This window comes from Esox lucius, chromosome 17, assembly GCF_011004845.1.
Source record: "Esox lucius isolate fEsoLuc1 chromosome 17, fEsoLuc1.pri, whole genome shotgun sequence".
Lineage (NCBI taxonomy): Eukaryota > Metazoa > Chordata > Actinopteri > Esociformes > Esocidae > Esox > Esox lucius.
In genome coordinates, this window is record NC_047585.1 from 35,982,705 (window position 1) to 36,000,569 (window position 17,865).

A 17,865-nucleotide genomic window follows, 5' to 3' on the forward strand; every position below is an offset into this window, starting at 1 on the left:
CCCACGTCAGGTGTCATCTGAAAAAGACGAAGGTTCCAATGATGCCAGATAAATACGTTGTAATGGGAGTTGGGCTTTGTTCTGACAAGACATCTGAATAGCTTGTTGGCATGGAGGATGTGTGTAACTGCCGTTTTGAAGATTGACTTACTGCTCCAAGTTGGTTCAACAAAGTTCCAGTTGATTAAACGTCTCAAATGTTGCATTTATAGTGGAAATTTGTATTTTCAGAACTGTAGCTTTGTTATACAGCCATTGCTAAACTCATGAAGGGCATTTTGACTCATTTACTTTGTGTTCTCTTACCTTCCATATGTTAATAGATGACTAAAGGCTGCAGTCCAATCATCGTTTTTATCCCCTAAGCCCTTGCACAAGCTTCTTTCCCTGAGGGAAATCCTTGTGAAAACTGAATGCAGTTTGATTGCCATCTTAAGTGGCAGTCCAATTTACAAAAGCTGCCCCATCTGCCCTTGATTTAGCTGGAGGGGACATGTTTTTTCACTTGCAGGGTTGATATCACCTATAATTAAATGCAGACTGTAGTCACGTGTCTAATACTGGAGGCCTTGAGGTGTCAAATTTAATTAACACCTACAACGTTTTTCAGAAAGTTGGAGAATGTCGGGTTGGCAAAAAATATATGTCTAGATGAAAAATGTAAATTTGACACTGAAATTTTATCAGACTCATGAGGTGCAAGTATTAGTTTTTCACGAATGTATCAGAAGAAATCACCAAACTGCTAGCTAGCCAGCTATGTGTCACTTTAGTCAACTCTTAGCTACTACATGTGAAGTATGAGTTTACCTGAGTTGTTCTCCAATGACTATTTATGAAGTTTTTAACTATATTAGGTGAATAACACTGTTACAATATGTATATTGAGAGATAAATCTATTCTACTGCCAATAATTGAGTTAAATATTAGAATTGGACTTAGTGTGCAAATCTAGCCAGAGTCTCCTCCTGTCAGGCATTTGTGTGTTGCTAAAACATTGTTCTGTTAATGTTTCATGACATGACGAATAACTTTATAAAATGCATCTATGAAAAGCAACGTTCTTTACATCCCCTAAATAATAATCGTATGTCCCCTATGCCGCTACACAAATGTGATGAAAGATGCGAGAAATGTTTTACTGTAGGTTAATTGCTATCAGCCACACCCGGCATTCAGAATGACAACCAGGGAAGGGAAGATTGAACACTCATACGGCCTACGTAAATCATCTCAACTAGGACAAACATCTCAGTAACAGCAGTAATAAATCATGTGGGATAGTAAAAAAGAAAAAGTTATTCATCTATGTTTTGGATAAGATTGATCAACCAATGTATGCAAAAGAAAATCTAATATTAAAACTGACAATTCTGAAATAACCCTAAAAAACATATGTGGGGAAATTATATAGAGCTCTTCATCCCTTCTAAATCATTTGTTTTCGTCCTTCCAAAATGTATCAAAGAACCTTTCTTCCTAAATGGTTGTTTGGATGTTTGAAGGATCTATGTAGATCAGTTGCTTTTCAAAGAGCCCGTGTATCTCAAAAAGGTTCCTCAGATCAAAACAGTAATTGGTAGGAGCCCGTCCCTCTGTTATCCCTCTAAGTATTCTGTTAGCTGCATGTCTTTGTTTCATGCCACCACACATGCTCACTTCTTACACATTTCGAGCCATAAATTCGAGACTGCAAATCCCATGGCCATCCTGATAATCTTAAGCTTCAGCTTGATCAATACACTGATCAAAAAGGTGGTCTCATGAACGCAGAAATATGTTAGGAATTTAAGCATGCATGAAATGCCTTATTGATAAAAAAAAATCAATTGATCCCTTAATAAAGCTGAGTAGAATATTCTGAAACATTAAGTTCTGTCAGGCTTCTGACACTCACAGCAGAACTTTGATTAATTCTCATTTGGAGGCCTGTGTCTTTGAACAGACAAGTGTTGTTTTAAATAAATTCCTTTCAGTGTTCTTCCAGTGTTCCACTGGGCTAGAGCCTGGGTTCCTTCTACGCTCCATAGAACCACACCAATCAGACTGCTGTTTGCTGTGTGCTGCCAGTCACATCTTGTATGCATGGTAATAAACTGCATAGTGATAAAATGTATTTTTTTGGGGGTCGTTCAGCTTTAAAATGTACATCTTGGGCTGTGTTTGCCATCCCTGGAGACCTGCAGTAGTAATTGCTTTTGGAATGCAGATGAACCAGTGTAGGCAGCAGGCATAGAGAGGGTTTATTTTCAGCAGGATTTAGAGGAACTACCTAATCACTGCTTAAGGACTGTCGTAGAGAGCTAGGTTTAATGATATAACATTCAGGCAGAACAGGAGTTCGGCATACATTGACGAAGAGGAAGAAAGTGGGCTAAATGAGAGCAGTGGTGAGATAGATAGTGCATATTTGGTGATGAGCAAGCAATCATGTAGTGAGTTGATTACCAACGGAAACAACATTAAATAAATGCCCTTACTGAAGATGACTTCTCTGGATGTGTCATAGAATGTGAAAGTGTAAACGTTTCTCAGGACTTCCCTGGAAGTGTCATAGAATGTGAAAGTGTTAACGTTTCTCAGGACTTCCCTGGAAGTGTCATAGAATGTGAAAGTGTAAACGTTTCTCAGGACTTCTCTGGAAGTGTCATAGAATGTGAAAGTGTAAACATTTCTCAGGACTTCTCTGGAAGTGTCATAGAATGCGACAGGAGGAGGACAGGAATAAGTCGCACAATGTTTGTTCTCCAAAATAATTTTTAAAAGCTGAAGCAGTGTTCTGGGCAAAATCTCAATAAAAAGTTACTCTCTTAAAGATACAGTCTGAGATTTTTCCATGCAATAAAATAATAATGATGAACCTCCCATTTCGGGCTGGATGTGTAATATGTTGTTTATATGTGCATTTTCTATAATTACAATCACAAACGGGCAGTACATCTTCCTGAATCAGTCTATGAATGCAAAAGATGAAGGCATTAGGGTCACTTACAGACTACAGGGAGGGGTGGAAAGGATAACCATGTACCTATAATTATCAATGGTAACCTAATCTAACAGTAGGTCCCCCATGTTGGTGTCAGTGAATTCGTGAGTCCGCTGTAACAGAAAGTATTGAGGTGGTCATCAGACGATTACACATACGAGCTGTTTTTCGGGGGAAATCAGCAGTGAGAGGGGATGAATGGCTGTCAGCTTCCCTCCATTGAGGAGGAGTGCATGGCCCCAGACACTTGATTTTCCAAAGACCCTCCCCTGGCAGGTTCAGGTCAGTCATGTCCAAAACCACACGCCACCAGAGAAGCTTTTTACCCCATGCTGGTGTTCTTACCAACCGGCCATCAAGCCCATAAGGACTGAGGGAGTTTATATTCTATGCTGATCATTGTACTTCTAATAGCTTGTAACTTGTATGGCTGATCTTGATGTCATCAGGGGCCTCGTAACTAAGGCATCGTTTCAAATTAATAGTCATTCAAAATCTTGATTTTTGAAAAATCGAGATTTAGATTTTTAGACCCCATGCTACACCCAGAGCAACCCTCTAACTGCACCCCAACACTCTCACTCTGTCTTGACTCAGCAGCAGTGAAGGGCGGTTAGCGGAAATGTCGTTCCACCATTTTGTTGGCTATGTATCATTTGTTTTGCAGACTCAATTATAATATTGGTTATATATTTTTTTCACACTGGCCTCTGCCCAGCGCCTCCAAATCATTAAGTGTGCCACTGTTAATGAAAATGCCTGATATTATGGCCATTGGGGTTATTTGTGAATGCAGTGTGCTTTGTAGCCTACCATTGCTTTACAGGCACATTTTAATACATTTCCTTACTTCCCTTTCATACTCCCTGCCAAAAACAGACACACTACCCAACACAAACACAGACACACTACCCCCAACACAAACACAGACACACTACCCAACACACACACAGACACACTACCCCCAACACAAACACAGACACACTACCCAACACACACACAGACACACTACCCAACACAAACACAGACACACTACCCAACACACACACAGACACACTACCCAACACACACACAGACACACTACCCCCAACACAAACACAGACACACTACCCAACACAAACACAGACACACTACCCAACACAAACACAGACACACTACCCAACACAAACACAGACACAGACACACTACCCAACACAAACACAGACACGCTACCCAACACAAACACAGACACGCTACCCAACACAAACACAGACACACTACCCAACACAAACACAGACACAGACACACTACCCAACACACACACAGACACACTACCCAACACAAACACAGACACACTACCCAACACACACACAGACACACTACCCAACACAAACACAGACACACTACCCCAACACACATCAACACACCCCCTCATACACACAAACACACACACACACATATGCACATACACGAACACACACACACATACACACACAGACCCGCACCAATGAAAATAACAATTTAGCCAAACCCGAAACCTCGAACCAAACCCTAACTAAATTTTTCTAACTGTAATTTAACATTAAACCTAATTCTAAGCTTAATCCTAACCTTAACCTCAAATAAAATAAAGCTTATTTTAAGGACTGGACAAATTGCATTATTTTGCAGGAACAAACCCCTTGACACACACACAGACACACTCACCCACACACACATTAACATGCCCCCACCCAACCCACGCACACACACGCACACACACTCTCCCACATACACTCATTACCAGGAGCGGTTGAGCATGGCAGTATGATTGAAGTACAATGTCATGCAGAGAGGGAAGAAAGGGTATTTCTGGCCTGTTACTGCCTTTGCTGTGTTGCTGGCTGAACACTTTCAACTAGACTTGTCCATAGGACTCCCGGTGTGTGTGTGTGTGTGTGTGTGTGTGTGTGTGTGTGTGTGTGTGTGTGTGGAGCAGGTTTTACTATCATGGTCATGCTTAAGATTCTTGAAAGGATAATAGAGCAAGAAAAAAGGGGTAAAATTAACTGGTGTCCATTAGGAAAAAGGCTATTTCAGGTTTAGGGAAAAAGTTACAAATAGGGTACGTTTTGGGGTTAGGTAAAAAGAAAGCAAACAAGAAAGACAACAGAGAACCACATCCAGTACTCTGATCTAACCTCTTTGATCTGAATGCCTCTAAATCTCCCATTTTCAGTTTAAACGTAATCCATGTGTAATTTGTGTACATGTTTTGATAGTAAAAGGTCTTCCACTAACCTTATCACGTAGTAGTTGGTGCTTGTGCGAACAACGTGGGGAAAGGTGTTGTGAAGATGGCTGGTTTGCAGCCTAAGCCGATTAAGCCTTTGCCTATTGGTCCGGGAACATTTGACAAAATGTTCCTGCTGGCTAACGAAGGCCAAATTTGACTCATCGTTCCACCAGACTTTCAGTGTCTGGGAATAGGATTATGTGAAGCTTGGCTGCATGGAGAAGGAGGTGCTTCCTGAACCCAGAGATGTTTAGACATTCATTTTCTTGTTTAGATATCCATTGTCATTAGTTTGAATACTTTTGAAAGATGTGGATGATGGTGAATTTCTATTTTGTATTTAAAATGTTTGCATGAAGTGTGTGAGAGAGAACGAAAGATACAAACACAGAATGTATTTCTGTTCTGGGTGATATGTGTGTTTGTGTGTTTGTGTGTGTCAGAGTGTGTGTGTGTCTGTCTGTGTAATACAAGGTTTAAATGTGAGTTTTATGAGTCAAACTCTCCCTTCGGCTATGCTCTAAATCTATCTTCTGTCTGCTTCCATATATCTGCTACAGAGAGCACACCCCTAAGTCAAGGAAACCTTTATCTAGAACATAACTATCTAGCCTTGTCACTTTCATCTAATTTAGGCCTTAGCAGAAAACAAACCTAATGCTTTAGCACTGCAATATCCTAGTTCTCTCCAGGCTAACACAAAAAAGACAAGTGCAAGGAGAAGAGTACAAACAAGGAACAATTTGATTTGATTTCTCTGACAGGGTTGATATCACTGCAGTGGGAATCTTGTACTATTAGTTGTGTGTTATGTTTGGCTTATGCTGTTATAGCAACTACATTAAATAATTGTAAGTTTAATGGAGTTTTATGCACACATACACACATGCTTGTGTTATTGTACTAATGAAGAGTTTTGGGGATCACAATTGACTCCCATTAAAACGTCTATCCTTTCTAAACCTTAACCTACCCCTAACCCCAACCTTAATCCTAAGATTAACCCTAACCTCAACCATAACCCTAACTTTAATTCTAACCATAATACCATCCTTAACCAGTCACCAGTCATGATTTTCCATAGGTTACTATACTTGTGAGGACATCTGGACCAAACATGTATAGTAGTACATGTAAATTAATTAAAGAAGACCCAGCTTATGGAATGCCTGTTTTAATCAACAACCTCCCACCTCTTCCTCCCCCCTCTTCCTCCCCCCTGTCCTTCTCTCTCCCTTCCCTCCCATTCCCCTTCCCTTTATTCCTGTTTTCATCTCCCTCTGCCTTGTGTTTTCATCAGAACCTCACCTTTACCACGTTCCATTTGTGGTATGCAGTCAGGTTTGAGGAGCCATTATGCCATAGTGTGTTTTCATGTTTAGCCTGCTTGTTTGTTTGCATGTTGTGTGTGTGTGTGTGTGTGTGTGTCTGCGTGTCAGCCTCGAGTCATTAGCCAATGCCTTCATCCTACCAGTGATGGATGAGTATGGACTTGGAATCTGATCCTGCTCTCAGGCAGGGAACACTGCGTAATGATACCCATCAGCACCTATTACCATTGCTGGCCAAAGTCTGATTAATAGAGGACTAACCTCTCACTTTGTCCCTCACCTCAGTGAAGTAAGCTGAGGGTGTAGCTTGAGGAGGGGCAGGGTGGAGAGATGGGTACCAGCCTGGAGCCTATTGTCTCAATGTAATCGGAAGTAAATATCAGTGACCTGCATGGACAATGTCCTTGACTGTTCATTGTGGGAGAAATGGCAAATCGACATTATTCTTTGTCTGAGGAAAGTTATATTTTTTATGTTGGAGGATGTGGTTTACACCTACAGAGTCATTAAGCAATTAGTCATAATTCAACAGATCTACAGCAACTTACAGGTAGTGCCTACACCTTAATATAGCTATGTAGGTGGGTCAACCACACAACCTGATAGGATATGGAGGAATCCAATATCAAAATTAGTGCTAGAAGTTCACTAAAGGCAATGGTGGGGGAAGTGATATCTTATTAGATATTGGTTTAAAAGGTAGGGTTTCAGAGGTTTTGTGGAAAATGTGCAGGGTATTGCATGAAGGGTCAGATCGCCTTGCAGCCAGCACCGTTGGCAAGCACCAAGGTCTTGTAGTGCACGTTACTTTGTGTGTGAGGTAACTCTACTGTCTGTGTGAGGTAACTCTACTGTCTGTGTGAGGTAACTCTACTGTCTGTGTGAGGTAACTCTACTGTCTGTGTGAGAAACATTCTACAGATGTTGCTGAGAATTAACCTGTGAGTCACTGCCTTGATGCCAACATGTTTTCTATGGTCACGCCAAGGTTCTTTTTACTCAGGGAAATGTGTGATGGAGAGGTCTTGATTGTGAAAGTGGATCATAGGAATGTAGAATATTGATATATTCTTTTCATTTAGGTAGTGCATTGATTATATTATACATGGATATATTATATTTATTTGGATTGTAAAATTATATTATTGTATTTATTTAGAGAGTACAATTTTATCGTTTTTATTGTACTCTCTGCATTACAGTATATTGTTGTTAATTAGAGAGTGCGTTGACATATTTATTTATTATACACATTGCTTGTGTCTCCTCCAGTAGAGGGATTCCTCTGGTAAACCCACACAGGACCATATAAGCATGTAGTAACACACTGGCCAGACGATTGGCCTGAGAGGGAACGGGAGTCCTTTGGGACTGTGCTGTGACCGACTGGGGAGCCGACCCTAGCGGCCTCGCAGCTCCATGCGCTAGCGTCAGTGGCTAACTCCCGCGGATAACAGCACATCAAGTCCCCACGCGCAGCGGAGCACGCGACGCGTACCATAGCATCAATATGACGGCCCCATGGAGCTCATTTGGTAAGAGCACGGTGTTGCAGCGCTGGGATTGATTCTCTGCTGAACGATTAAATGTTAATACACATAGACAATACCCAGTGATGCGTTCACTCAGTTCCTCATTATGTTGTTGAAGCGTAACCGTCTGTGATGGTTTCATGACCTGGCTGAAGGGAAGTACCCTGCAACAGAAACAACATCTGTGGTATAGGGTTAAAAAACACTACACACACCACCTAGGATGACAGCGGTCTGAACTGAAAACACTACACACACCACCTGGGATGACAGCGGTCTGAACTGAAAACACTACACACACCACCTGGGATGACAGCGGTCTGAACTGAAAACACTACACACACGACCTGGGATGACAGCGGTCTGAACTGAAAACACTACACACGACCTGGGATGACAGCGGTCTGAACTGAAAACACTACACACGACCTGGGATGACAGCGGTCTGAACTGAAAACACTACACACACGACCTGGGATGACAGCGGTCTGAACTGATGGCCAGAACAGTGTTTCATTCCAGTAGGTCGAGATTGTGAGGGTGGGTTGGGGCATGATGTGGGGGTCTCCTGGCTCGGCCCAGCTGACTGAAGAGCATAGTTTCATGGGACGCGATGCCAAGCCATGTGTGTTGTGGCATAATTTAAACTGTTAGTCACTTGTATTCACTCACATACATGATCTGCAGATGTCATGGCTGTGAAGTGTGTGTTCTACACAGAACCAGGCCCGGCGCCCCCTCAGTTGAATTTTCTGCCCTCCCAGTTTAGGTTTGAAATATTCTATAGATAAATAAGCCAAAAAAATATGATTATTTTCTGCCCCCTCAGTCACTTGGTCCTGGCGCCGGGCCTGCATAGAACAATAGAAATAAAGCACTGTTATCAGGTGACGTGTTTACACAGATTTGCATAGTATTTTGTCTGTAAGGAACTGGAGTGTAACGTAGGACTGTGAGTTGACACTGTGACAGGGACAGGAGGCTTAAGCATGTGCATGGCATGTCGGAAATTGATAACACACATGTTCAGATTTGCCACACACACATACATGAGATGGGGGGATGATGCGTGAATAACACCCTATGTGACTACACTCAAAACACACGCACATGAACACACACATAAACACACACACACACACACACACACTGGAGAAAGTGACAGATCCTTATTACCATTCAAATGAGCTGATGTTTTTTGTTTTACTCATTGTCAGCTTTATGAGATAAAGGACCACTTCAGATGACTTCATGGTTTTGAATCAGAATGATTCGTCCAGGGTGGATAGTTAGGCAAACCTGGACTGATGCTGCCTCAAACTTATATGTTCAAGGTTTATGTCCCAAGAACTGGAAAATGCATGATAGAAGTACAGTAATGCTAGCTTTCAGTTTTTTCTGGTTTTCACTTCCTGACATCTTTCCAACCATAACCATGAATGCAAATGGCTGTTACCCTGAGGGCTGGTGAAATATGTTTTTTTTATGTTTTCCGTTTCAATTTTATACAGTTTGTGAAAAGTGACATATGGATAAAGGTTATTAGTCAGCGGTAACTCCTCTGTTTACTGACATTCTTATTGGGTAAAATCCCTTAGGGACGAACAGATGAAAGGGTGAAAACCCTCTGAAAGTTGCACTTCTATCACACATTTTCATCTCTAGGGACTAGACCTTCAAAAACATTCACTATGAGACATGATCCCCCGAAGTGAGCAAACAAGCATATGGTACATAAAGCACCAGCAGGCATGTAGGGGAGGGTTCTTGATGTAACACCCAATAAATACGATGCAGATGGAAGCCATTCAAAACATGTTGGATGTATGTCCGTATGTTCTCCAGATGTCCCCCAGCTCTCACTCTCTCTACTACAGGCTCCCTGGACCGTATGCATGTGGGTGTGCTGTATGCAGTTGGGGGTTGTCTTAGCGCAGACAATGAGTTGCCAGTGTTGGTTGTAAGCCTGGAGCAGGGACGACGTGCGCTAACGTCTTCTGTCCACAGTGAGCCTGGCGGGTCAGACGTGAGCCGGAAAGTGCCGGGTTGCGTAGCCGTTCGAAGTGAGCGCCAGGGCTACAGCTGTAGTTGGAATGCTAATGCCACGGCGGGCGGGGAGCGCGGCGCTAGCTGCTCGAACGTGGGAGAGGAGGGGGGAAAAGGCCAATGCCTGCCCACGCTAGACCTCAAACCCCAGAGATGCTGCTCAGCCAATCACAGCCCGGGCACGGCTCACGCTCTTCTCTCGGAGAACACATTAGTTTACGTGGTGTGAAAAACAATATGCAGAGAGAGCTGATGTTAATGATGTAAGGCTGAGTGAGTCGGCGTTTGGCTGGAGATGATGACTGGATGAAACGCCATGGGAAGTGGGGTGGTTTAGCCAATTAAAACTCAACTCCATTAGGGCCGTTAGTCGGTAATGGGGCCACCTCTGCTTTGGTAATTTACTGGCATTATTCTTACTGGTAGGCTTGGTATTTCTCAGGAAACAGAGTGGAGGTTATATGTCGTTCTTCTCCCCAGCAACATCAGGGCAGAACACGGCACCAGGGAGCTGCTCAGTCTGGAGGGTCCCACGCAAAAAACACATCATCACCCCAAGGAAAACACTAAGACAAACACGGTGATGAGTCACTGTCCTCTAAAACAAAAAAAAAAGAGTTAATCAACTCGCAAACACACATATATTGTTTTCTGAAGCAAACAGCCAAAGCAACATACACACAGACATACAGTACAGACATATGTAAACAATCTGTGTCAATTCCGCCTTAACAATGTAAATACACAGACACACAAACTTCAGATCTTATCACCGTTTTACACACAGAGCCTTGCTACTTACTTCCTTCCAGACTGGCGCTCGTCCATAATCAAATAAAAACGCAATACTGGTTTTGTGTGTATGTGTGTATTTATTCTGAGTGTAGTGTGTGTGAATGCGTGTGTCTCCCTTATCCTATAACATGTTGATACACATCCAAAGGACAAAATAACAGTTGGATGAATGTCTTCCATGTTATATTCTTTAAAGGCAGAGCCTCAACTGTGTCTGTCCTTTTCGTTTTTTTGTGATTTGTTGAAAAAAGACAGCATACCTGCATGCCTTCTCTTTCATAACATATTCATTAAAACATGCATTATGTATACGTTATGTAAGGTGCCTCCTTTATTTATGAACACGTGGTGGAGACTTGAACCAGCCACTAGGGTGAAGGAAGACATGAAGACCTGATTGCACGGCCGACTCATTTATGCATGGGAAAGCTCTCAGAGTTGTACATGGGGCCTTATTTTCTTTCATCTTGTGCTGGTAGTTGAGTCCCCAAACAGTTGTTTATCTTTTGTTTTGTCACAGAGAAAGGATCGTCTCATCCAATTCAACAAATGACGTCTGATCTGGAGATTCATTTCAGTTATTAAATGTGGAGACATTCAAAAAAAAGGAATGGTTTGGAATTTTGTTTTGGCGGGTCCTGTAATGCGAAGACATGTTCCTGCAGCACAAAGTAGGCCAATGATGACTCATGCAAAATATGATGACCGGTTTTGAGTTTTGCAAAAACAGCTATTTAAGAACTCATTAGTGGATCAATTCCAATAGAAAGTGAAAAGAAGGCCCACACTAAAATGGGGAAAATATCCCTTTAAGACAGTCTTTCAGTAGACTTCAGAGGAGGCAGAGCACACCCACCACTTAGAGAGAATACAGCAGACCAGATGAAACAGAGCGGTCTCTAGCCTAGGGGGTGGTGCACAACCCTCCCTCCACCCAACCCCCACCCCACCTCCATTCCCCTTAAACATTTCCCAGGGGTAATACTTAACATAAACAACATGTTAGCAGAAGCACAAATCACTGGCATTTCCAAAATAGCCACAATAAACACAAACAGAAGTGAAACAAACAGCTGCCGAGCATGCATGAATGAAACTCACAGCAGAACAACGGAGAACCCTCCTGTCGCCTCTACAATATCCCCAACTGAGGGGGTAGAGATCAGCAACCCCAGTGTCAGTCAGTCAGACAGTCTCTACGTAGAGGGAACCAGTCGAGTCCTCAGGCTACAGGAGTCACAACGCTTAACACTTCCTCCGTTCCATCCTTCTCCATTCAGGAAGAGTTCTGAATTTCTGGTTTGCCAAACCTCATCCCCTCTCATCCCCTCTTTTGAGGAGTCATTGTGGTCTTGATGATGAGTGACCCTCATCACCCCCTCTCATCCCCTCTCATACTCTCTCATCCTCTCATTCCCTTTCTTCCTCTCTTATTCAACCTCTTCCCCCGTCATCCCTTCTTCCTTTCTCATCCCCTCTCGACACCTCTTTCTTCCTCTGTCTGCCCCACCAGCTGACATCTCCTGATGGCTTCCCCTTGATCTTCCATTCCTTCATCTTTCTTTGTCATTACGGTCACAGCCCTTCATTTTATCCTTCATTATCATTCTCTTCTACATTGTTTGACCACACATAGAGGGAGGGACAGAGGGAAGGGGCACGTGTAAATCAGTCCTGGGCACCCGAGAGATGGGTGAAAAATGTACAAAAGGTCAGTTGGCTACAGCCTGATCCCTGACACACACACACACATCGGTTTAAAGCAAACACACAAACAGACCAACACACACACACACACACAGGTGTAAAGCAAACACACCAACAGACCAACACACACACACACAGGTGGCAGGCAAACCAACCAACCAACGCGCACACACACACACACACACACAGGTGAAAAGCAAACACACCAACAGGCCAACACACACACGTGGATGCACGTGTTGACCCCCTAAGGAGAAATCTCAACTGTCAAGCTTGACAGCTTCCGCAAACACATAAAACAAGCCCTGTTGCTCCATCTCTGCCACACACACACATATATAGTCATGAGGGAGTGATGCCAGAGATGTGATTGGCAAGGCATTGGGGCTTATCCGACAGATTGAACAGGAGTGTTTAGACAGATAGATTCTGTGGTATTGAACTTGGCTGGCCTCCGTGTCCACTGCTGCTACAGTCGCTATAGCAACAGTCTACTGGGTTTAGATGTTGTTCAGACAAGTTATTGTTGACCTCTTAGTGTGTACTTTTGGTCCTTTTCCTGGAAGTCACTAAAACCATCTGGGTGACTAAGGCTTGGACCCATTTAAACCCGCCTTAGCAATGTTTATACAGTGGCTCTATTTACAGTATTCACCCGTGCCTACATAGTTCTAATTGTGAAAATGTATACCAGTTAGACAGGTCACTGGAAGGTTTTTAAACAGTGACAAATAACATTCCGGGGCTTGACTTCAGCACTGGGAAAAGCGCTGCTGTCTAAATACTGCAATGCAGGTTTGGTCGGATTGAGCCCCAATGAGGAAGCAACAGGTTTGTCTTTTCAGTGGCTCACTTGGTTTTCATTACATGATCAGGCTAGAAAGGATATACTCCGGAGATGCCATTTACATTTTAATAAATTACCTACAAGAGTTTTTCAGCCCCTCTAATCAGTGACCCGGGAATTGTCACGACTGCATGAGTATCCCACAGCAGAACATCAGAATGTCCTCCTTAACTACAACATGTCCCAAATGTCTGTCTTCCTCAACTATATAACATCACGACTGCTTGTGTCTTCCTCAACTATATAACATCACGACTGCTTGTGTCTTCCTCAACTATATAACATCACGACTGCTTGTGTCTTCCTCAACTATATAACATCACGACTGCTTGTGTCTTCCTCAACTATATAACATCACGACTGCTTGTCTTCCTCAACTATATAACATCAAGACTGCTTGTGTCTTCCTCAAATATATAACATCACGACTGCTTGTGTCTTCCTCAACTATATAACATCATGACTGCTTGTGTCTTCCTCAACTATATAACATCACGACTGCTTGTGTCTTCCTCAACTATATAACATCACGACTGCTTGTGTCTTCCTCAACTATATAACATCACGACTGCTTGTGTCTTCCTCAACTATAGAATGTCATGAATGCTTGGGTCTTCCTCAACCATAAACCAATTCTATTAACAGCTGTCTACTGGGATTGGTGACAGCGTCCACAGGAGCCATGTTTCAGACATTCAGCTGGGGGACATAGGGAGATATCATTGTATCACCCAGAGCAGAAGGTTACAGCATCAATACAGTTTTGTTGTTGGCTTCACTGTGGGTCAATCCGTCCTTGAGCTGGTCCCACTGAGCAGTATAGTGGTGTGTGTGTGTGTGTGTGTGTATACCCACACAGGCCTGTTGGCTGACATTAAAGGGGGATGTGCCTGAAGAGAGGATGACACTTTCTCCCTAGTTGGAACGTTGAGCTACTGAAGGAACCCCCACAGAAACTCTAGTATCCCCTTTATCTCTCTCTTACACTGTCTCACTCTCTCTAACTCTATCTCTCTCTTACACTCTCTCTAACTCTCAATCACTCTCTTACACTCTCTCACTCTTTCTAACCCCCTCTATTTTCATTACACTCTCTCACTCTGTCTAACCCTCTCTCTCTGTTACACTCTCTAAGCCCCTCTCTCTCTCCATTACACTCTCTCACACTCTCTAACCCCCTCGCTTAACACTCCAAGGAACATCGTAATAATAATTCCAACTGTGTAGTGGGTATTCCTACATTAAGTGAAAGCAGCAAATAACAGTTACTTACTTTCATGGGAAAATATACCTGTTTTCTTCCATACTGGGGATGTGTTTTACTGAACTGATGGTTCATTCTTCATAGCATTCCAGTTACTCTATGGGCTGGTTTTGCAGAAACAGATTAGGCCTAGTCTTGTACAACAGAATCTAGCTCTGAGCTTAATTTCTAAGTCCAAGACTAAGCCTAATCTGTGTCCACAAAACTAAACCTATATGTCACTTCCATTAATTATATTAGCAGATAAGATGCTTTGCATTTCTTTATATTGGGTCAAACCACACCATTTAAGATTTCTAGCAAGATGTTAATGCTATAAAAATAGACATTATGTGCAAGGGTAGCCATGGATACAACCAGTCATAGTTATCAGTGCATATATAGAGAGAGATGTACATGTACAAGTACTTGTTTTAATGCATCCTGTTGTGAAAATGCAAGGGTGTAGGTGTGTTTTAACCTCCAGGTCAGGGTATTATATAAACTGGCACAAAGGCTGTTTTCATCAGTATTTTTTTATCTAAGATCAAACCATTGAAAGATACCTGTGTTGACTACTGAATATAATATATGACAGGATATAATTATCAGGATATTTGTAATAGAAATAACATTTATACAATATGTAGATACACATTCGCATACGCGTTTGCATCAAGAATGTGTTGGGCTGACCGAGCTGGGTGATAGCGCTCTGAGCCTTGACCTTTGTTGAGGTTGAGGAATAAGTTGCTGTTCTGGCAAGACAATGCCATGTTGCTAATCACCTCCCCGTGTAGGCTGACATTTAAACCCCCTGATCAAATCTCTCATATTAGTTCATTACAAATGTGAAATATAATCCTTTTTTTATATACTCAATTATCGTAAGTTAGCATAGTTCTTCCAGGTTGTTCAAGATGGTTTGACATCGCTCATGAATTGCAATTTTGCTCCATCATCCATCCTTTAACTATTACAAGATGCCCAGTTCCTGCTGATGAGAAGCATCCCCACAGCATGATGCTTCAGATTTCACTGTAGGGATTCATTCATCAGGCTTCACATTTCACTTTAGGGATTCATCCATACAGTGAAATGTGAAGCATCATGCTGTGGGGATTCTTCTTCTGAGCCTTGGTCTTCCTTTTCCTTCAGATTCACAGGCTGACCAATTATCTTTAACCAGTGGACTTTTTTATTCAGAAAATGTGTCAGCAACTTTAATTGTTCACAGTTGGAGGCCAACTGCAACCTATCTGAGTTTTGTGTTTTTCCTTCAAATATTTCTCAACATAAAACCACTGTCATAATAAAATTATTTATTGATTTTAAATGTAAAAAAAAAAAAAAAAAGAAATGTGACAGTGGTCATTCAGAAATATGAGAGAATTGGTCTGGGGTTTGAATACTTTTGCAAGGCATTTTATTTATTGTCCTGAGCTTTAGCCAAGGCACTAGATTGGGGAGTTTCTATTATAATTTCTGATTATTTCAACATAGTTTAGTCAGTGAATCACCTCTACTACATCTACATATAAGACACATACAAGATGCATGTATTGTACGCCCACGTTCTATCCGAGACGCCTACATGTGAAGACACCTGATATTCATGACCAACTGTTCTAGGTGCTATAGGATGAGAGGTGCCAGTCAACATCTCTGCTCAGCTGTTACTGACATCCCCCGCAAAGGGATAGCAAAGATGCTTTAATATGAAGATATGGAAAAACTGGACACAGGCATCCGAGGGAAAAGTTAAACACAGTCTTAAAGGAATAGTTAAACACTGAGTCTTAAAATAATAAAAAAAATGAGTCTTAAAAGGATAGTTAAACTCAGAATCGTAAAGGAATAGTTAAACACAGCATCTTATAGGGATAGTTAAAGTCAGGGGTCTTAAAATAATAGTTGAACACAGAGTCTTAAAGGGATAGTTAAACACAGAGTCTAAAAGGGATAGTTAAAAACAGAGTCTTAAAGGGATAGTTAAACACAGAGTCTTGAAGGGATAGGTACACATAGAGTCTTAAAGGGATAGTTAAACACAGACTCTTGGAGGGATAGGTACACATAGAGTCTTAAAGGGATAGTTAAACACAGACTCTTGGAGGGATAGGTACACATAGAGTCTTAAAGGGATAGTTGAACACAGAGTCTTAAAGGGATAGTTAAACACAGAGTCTAAAAGGGATAGTTAAAAACAGAGTCTTAAAGGGATAGTTAAACACAGAGTCTTGAAGGGATAGGTACGCATAGAGTCTTAAAGGGATAGTTAAACACAGAGTCTTGAAGGGATAGGTACACATAGAGTCTTAAAGGGATAGTTAAACACAGACTCTTGGAGGGATAGGTACACATAGAGTCTTAAAGGGATAGTTAAACACAGAGTCTAAAAGGGATAGGTACACATAGAGTCTTAAAGGGATAGCTCAAAGCCAAATACAGGGTCCGCTGGCCTTAGGTGGGTGTGGTGAGCAGAAGAGGCCCTTGCCCAACAAGGCCATAATGATGTGAATAGACAGTGTCACTAAGCCAATCTCTATTTTAATGTTGCAACATTTCCTCTATATTTACGGTTTGACAATGCTGATTTACCACCACCAGAAGTGTTGGAGCCATGAACCAATTCTGGTGTTATTCATGAAATGTGACCACTACTCTGGTAATATTGTTCAAAATCATTAACCAACAAGGCCAAAAAAAATTTAGGAATAAGACAATGCTGTGATAATTGACCTATCCAGATATTAATAAGCAATCCTTAACCCATAGGAATTCCGGTCCAGGAATTACAATCCATGTTAACACTGCCCAGGATTAAAATCCATGTTTAAACTGCCCAGGATTCAAATCCATGTCAAAACTGCCCAGGATTAAAATCCATGTTAAAACTGCCCAGGATTAAAATCCATGTTTAAACTGCCCAGGATTAAAATCCATGTTAAAACTGCCCAGGATTACAATCCATGTTTAAACTGCCCAGGATTACAATCCATGTTTAAACAGCACAGGATTACAATCCATGTTTAAAGTCCCTTTTGGCTGGTAGAGGCCTCTAAATTACTCAAATGGAAGGAAATTGTCCGAGAGGAAGGAGGGCTCTCTGGCTTCCTCATC